Here is a 6,839-nt window from a genome sequence, read left to right on the forward strand (position 1 = left end):
CCATTATATAGGTCATAGAGACCTTAAACATACATTAGAAAGGGTCGGGACTAAACTGAGCTCATATAATTTTTTTAAAAATTAAACATCTTTCAAAGTTGTACAGGTCACACGCTGATAAACGCCAAATTATACATATTTTTACCCCAAATACTTAGCATATTTATGGATGTTTATTACTAGATTTGTGGATTTTGGTACTCTTAATCCGGTTATTTCATGTTTTGTACTCAGGAGAGCACCAAGAGTCAAAAGGAGCCAAAAACAAGCAAAAAAGGGACAAAACAGACCAAATCAAGAAGATGACACGGCCTAAGCCTTGCCACACTGGCAGCTCACACGCCCGTGTCTTTCGAGGGTGTCGACCAAGGCTTTCACGATTCACATGGCCTAGCTATTGACCCACACGGCCGTGTGCAATTTAACAGATCGAACATGGCTTGGCAATCACATCACACGACCGTGGCACACGGGCGTGTCCCTTTTTCAAGAAGTTGTATTTTACACAGAAAAGGATACTTAGAGAGGAAGAAAGCCAATCCAAAGCCTATATAAATACCCTAAGTATGACTTAGAAAGGGGGCCTCCCTCCAGAACTTTTCTAGAGTACAAAACCACACGTCGGGAATTATTTTAAGGAAGTCAGACGATCCATCCCAAAAGCTGAAGCTACTCCAAGACTGAAGATCTTTCTCAGAATTCCTTCAGGGGTTTTAGAGTTTTCTTTATGTTTTGTTATTTTAATACTTTTGAGATGTACTCCTATTTTATTATGAACTAAACCCCTTAGATACCTAAGGGGGTTGAAACCTATGATGGATCTTGTTATTATTATCTGAACTGTATGATAAATACTTGATTTGTTCTTAATTATGTGTTCTTAATGCTTGAGTTAATATTCTGGGTATTGATTCATGATTTGATGTACTTATGCAGAGGAGCAAAAGTCCCTGTCTAAGAGTAGATTTGACATAATTAAGCGGAATTGATCGAACGTCTAGAAATAGGGTTACGAGATTTTACCGGATTAGGGTGAAACCTAATATGGGAGTCCATAGATCGATTTACTGCTTCTCTAGGGGTTTTAATTAAGAAAGAGATTTCAATTAATTCAATTGAGGGTTAGACGTTATTAGTCTCGAAAGAGATAATAATATAGGTTAGGGAGTCTCACGAATAAAGTCAAGTGAATAAATCGTCTGGTTTAGAGTTAGATAACAAGTGAAATCTAGGTGGATTCCTCCTTGGGTGTCGTCTTTATCAATTACTTTTCTTCAAGTCTTTTTCCAAATTTTCTCTTTGCTTTAGTTTAATTAGTTAATTAGTTTAGTTAATTAGTTTAATAAACAACCCTTCTTTATTTCTAGGTTAAATAATAACAAGATAGTTATTACTAGTACTTTTGGTTCCCTTGGGTACGATATCCCGATTTTGCCATTACTATACTATTGTTCGATAGGTGCGCTTGCCTTTTCGTCGTGATAATAGTTAGTCTTGGTTTGATCTTCATTATAAATATTTATTACTTGTTACGAATCGCGCGATCAAGTTTTTGGCGCTGTTGCCGGGGAACTAAGATATTAGGAACGCTCAATTTTTATTACTTTAGCCATTTATTTTTCTTGTAATTTAATTTAATTTTATTATTATTATTATCATTTATTAATTTACTTTTTCCTTCTCTTGGCTGGTTTTTATAGTTTATGACTAGAAGAAACCCGTCGAGTCCATTACTTTTTGATGAAGAAATCGATCGCACAGTTCGTAGAAACCAAAGAGAAATAAGGCGTAGCTTAAGATACACAGAGAACGAGCAAGAAGACGATACTCAACCTCCAACCGAAGAGATGGCTTAAACCCAAGGCAATCAGCTACCTCCTGCAATTGCGGCTAATCAAAATCCTGCTCCACGTACTATGTATGATTATGCTAAACTTTCTTTAACAGGAACTGAATCTAGTATAGTTAGACCGGCTGTAGCTGCAAGTACTTTTGAATTGAAACCTAACACAATTCAAATGATACAGCAGTTTGTTCAGTTTGATGGTTTGTAGGATGAAGATCCCAACGCTCACTTAGGAAACTTTCTGGAATTTTACGATACATTTAAAATTAATGGCGTTTTTTATGATGCCATTCGTCTTCGGTTATTTCCTTTTTCATTGAGAAACAAAGCTAAACAGTGGTTGAACTTGTTACCACGAGGGTCTATCACTACTTGGGAACAAACGACCGAAAACTTTTTACTAAAATATTTTCTGTTGGCTAAAATGGCCAAATTACGTAATGATATCTCTTCTTTTGTGTAGATGGATTTAAAAACACTTTACGATGCATGGAAGAGATACAAGGACTTACTGAGAAGGTGCCCTCACCATGGGTTACCGTTTTGGCTTCAAGTACAAGCATTCCACAGTGGTTGGAATCCCTCGACTTGGCAAATGGTTGACGCAGCTACTGGCGGAACCATTAACAACAAAACACCTGAAGAGGCTTATGAATTCATTGAAGATATGTCACTGAATAACTATCAGTGGCAAGTCATGAGACTAAGCCAACAAAAATAGTCGGCGTTTATAACGTCGACTCAGTTACTATGCTGTCAAATCAGTTAGAACTTCTCAATAAAAAGATTGATGGTTTTCTTAATTCTATGCAGGTACATCAAGTAATGAGGTATGGCTCAAATGGAGGAGGTGTGCATATAGAATATCAATCCTTCAATCCTACAATCGAAGAGGAACAAGTCAACTATATGGGTAACAATAACTTTAGATCTCAAAATAACCCATACAGTAATACTTATAATGCAGGTTGGAGGAACCACCCAAATTTCTCCTGGGGTGGTCAAGGGAATCAAAAGCCACAAAATCCTTAGGGTTTTCAACAGCCACCTTATCAACAAGAGAAGAAATCGAACCTTGAGGAGATGCTCTCAAAATTCATATCAATGTCAGAAACCCGTTTCCAAAATACTGAGACAGCACTTAAAAATCTCCAAGCATTGATCCAAGGACTCGAAATTCAGATAGGCCAGCTATCCAAACTAATCTCCGAATGACCACAAGGTAGCTTACCAAGTAATACTGAACCTAACCCAAAGGAACACCTCAACGCAATTAGTACTCAATATAAGGAAGGATTCAGTGTGCCTGAGCTAGAATTGATACAAGAAATTGTGGTGAGAAAAGGTAAAAGTGAGGTAAGTCATAACAAAACGGTGAATGAAGAATATAGGCCTCGTGTCCCATACCCTAACCCGACAAGAAAAGACTGCTCAGACGAACAATTCGGTAAATTCATCAAAATTTTGAAAAAATTACATATTAACTTACCATTTATTGAAGCCCTATCGCAGATGCCAAATGCAATGAAATTTTTAAAAGAGCTTTTAGTAAATAAGTGGAAGTTGGACGAAGCGTCACATGTGGAGCTAAACTCAGTCTGCTCAGCTATTCTACAGAATAAGCTACCCCACAAATTGAAAGATCTAGGGAGTTTTACAATTCCTTGCTTAATTGGTAGTTTAGATATAAATTTTGCATTAGCTGATTTAGGGGCTAGTATTAACGTCATGCCTTACAAAATGTTTAAGCAACTGGGTCTTGGGAAACCTAAACAAACTAGGATGAGCATTCAATTGGTAGATAAAACTATAAGATTTCCTAGGGGTATTATTAAAGATGTACTAGTGAAAGTAGATAAGTTCATATTTCCCGTTGATTTCGTTGTTCTAGACATAGAGGAGGATAATAACACCCCTTTGATTTTAGGGAGGCCCTTTTTAGCAACTGCTAAAACAATTATTGATGTTGGTATAGGTGAGCTCACGCTTCGCGTAGGAGACGACACGATCACCCTTCAAGCTCGTAATTCTGGCATCACATCGAACATTGAAGGTAATAGTCCACACCAATCTACTAAAACTAACAATATGACTTTGCAGAAATTGAGCTTCAAAGAAGTTCACGAGCCATGTTCTAGAAATGATAGAGGACACATTCATGAAGAACGAAGGTTATGGATAGAGAGCTAGACGAATGGCGAGCACACAAACCAAGAACACATGATAAACCGAAAATACATCAAAACAAGGTCGATACCTTTCCAAATCAACTTAAGGTTGGCGATAAAGTCTTACTAGATGCCGCAGATCCCCACATTGTCACTACCACACCGAATGAGGAAATCCCTTTTACAGTACTTAGTATTTTTCCATTTGGTACGGTGGAGGTAAGTCACCCCAAGTTCGGCACTTTCAAGGTAAACAACACCCGATTAAAACCCTATTTTGATGAAATTGATAGCAGGAATGAGGAGTATAAACTCCTCGAACCACCCTAACCATTCACTAGAGAGGTAAGTCAAGCTTAGACTATAAATAAGCGCTTCTTGGGAGGCAATCCGAGCACTAACACTTTATTTTCAATTTCTAACACTTTAAATCATTAACTTTATCTTTGAATTGCAAAGTTTTTCAGCACACACGGCCAGACACACGGGCATGCGTAAAGCCGTGGCCAAATAGGGGAAGAGACACGGCCGTGTAGAAGTAGGATATGATTTACCCAAAAAATGGGGTGCGATAAATCCCCATGGCCATGCGACATGGCCGTGGGTGAACTTGATAGGTGAACACGGGTATGGGAATAGAAAAACACCGGCGTGCCAGAGGCAAGGCTCGATTCTATTTCTTTGACACGGGTGTTAGACACGCCCGTGCCGTTAAGCCATGGACAATAATACACGGGCGTGGTACCCTAACACACGGGCGTGGGAGAAGCGAACAAAGCTAGGCACGACCATACGACATGGCCGTGTGCCACACACGCCCAAAACACGCGGGTGTTGGATAGTACCCCGGCATGACCTAAATTGCAAAATTTGAAAAACACGGGCTCACCTTTAGAGTACACAGGCGTGGCCCTAGGCCATGTGACCCTCCCCTATATAAGCAAACCACTGTTCATCTTCTTCCCCTTTTTAAAACCCTAGCCAAAATCTCTCCTTCTCCACTCTCTAATCCTTGTTCCGGCCACCATTCTCAAGATTCTCATTTCCCCAACCCCCAATCCATCCTAAAATCCACTCCCCCTGCATTAATCCTTACTTTCCCATCTTTTTTCCCTCCATTTTTCCTCCACATGGCTGTACCCCCATGCCACACGTCCGTGCTCGCCTCCAACACCCCCGTGCACCACAGCACGATGAGCCTTCTACCACGCCACTTAGGGAGAGACCAGTTCATGCGGCTGCTTCATTGGTACACCTTTTCGACCGACTCACTCACTTCGAGCAGTATTGCACTACACAGTTCGAGATGATTCACGAGAGAGATCAGCGACGTGATAGATAGATGGACAACATGCAGACCATGATACAGCAGTTGTGCCAACACTTTCACATCACCGCTTCAGCGCCATCACCTGAGGGCCCCACTGACGAGGATCATTGAATCCTCCTATCTTTTTATTTTTATTTTTATTTTTATTTTCATTTCAATTTTATTATTTTCTTTTGAAAGACATATCTATTTTACTTTCTTCATTTTTCTGGTATTTCTAACAAGTAATCCCACTACGCTCTCTTCCACACCCACTCTTAATAAAACTCTTCATGATTCTACAGACTTCCAAGCAAAGCTGCTAGGAAATATCTTACGGAATGAGGAAACAAATAGGGAACAATACCTCACGAGTGCCATGTTCAAAGACCCAATTTCTTCATCTAGCAACGAACAGTGGCATCTACCACTTTCCCCAAACACTCCAGCCTCAGAATCAAGCTCCGCATCCATATAACAGGGAGTTTCACCTCTTTCCCTCTTATGATTTTCTTTATATTGAATATTCCATCTTTGTACATTGAGGGCAATGTACATCTTAAGTGTGGAGGGGTGAACATGAACATGATGCCTAACTTTTTGCATTATTCTCAAATCCCTAAATTTGGTCTTGTGCTTAAGTGATTTCCTCATAATATTGATAGAATGGATTCTAATTGATCTATAATTATTGTTGATATGTCATGAATTAGACCATGGGAATTATGCATGATTATTTGATTATAGGACATTAGAGAATTGAGCATGATAAGTTGATATTTTGAGAACTAAAATTTTTAGATTATTTTCCTAAATTGAGGTATTATCTTGAAATCTTAAGTATATAGGAATGACATCACAAACCCAAATTTTTGGTGAGATTTTTAAGCCTTTTGAGCATATAGCTTTCTTTCTTGCTCACTTCTTTTGTAGTTTGAGTATGTCAACATTGAACTGTTATTCTAGAACTTGCTTCGATTATACATGTCAAGATCACACGTATGATTTGATATACTGAGATGATAAAGGCACTAAAGATTTAACCCACTTACTCTATAAAAAGCCGTCCCACATAATTAAACCCTTAGTGAAACCCTTTGAGCCTACTAACCCTTTTTATTGAGTAACCCTCATCATTAACCCATTAACTCATTATTGTTGAAATCCTCTTACTTAATTTATTTTTTTATCAAGATTAAATTTAATATTGTTACCTCACTATGTTCACCCTTTTTTGTTACTGAATCATGAAGTATGATTTCTCTATTGTATTAACTTGATTTGTTCTTAAAAAGAAAAAGAGAGAGAGCTCATGTAATATAGTTCTAGATATGTGTTTGTGATTCAGTAATTAAGTTTTTGATAGTGGGGTAACATATTGAAATTATCTCGATTCTAACCTTTTTCTTTTCAGCTTGTATCAATACCCGTAACCTAAACCCCGTTACAACCATGCAAAGACCTTTTGATTTGTGTATCATATCATTTACAAGTGGTGGAGATTTGATTTTCAAGC

General features: G+C 38.3%; 1 non-coding gene across 1 annotated transcript; it reads right to left on the reverse strand.

The window, feature by feature from the left end:
- Positions 1-2,276: 2,276 nt before the first annotated feature.
- Positions 2,277-2,383, reverse strand: LOC128295669 (small nucleolar RNA R71). Its single transcript, XR_008286229.1, has one exon. It is a non-coding gene; the product is annotated as a small nucleolar RNA R71 (small nucleolar RNA).
- Positions 2,384-6,839: the final 4,456 nt, after the last annotated feature.

Source organism: Gossypium arboreum, chromosome 7 (assembly GCF_025698485.1).
Source record: "Gossypium arboreum isolate Shixiya-1 chromosome 7, ASM2569848v2, whole genome shotgun sequence".
In the NCBI taxonomy this organism is placed as follows: domain Eukaryota; kingdom Viridiplantae; phylum Streptophyta; class Magnoliopsida; order Malvales; family Malvaceae; genus Gossypium; species Gossypium arboreum.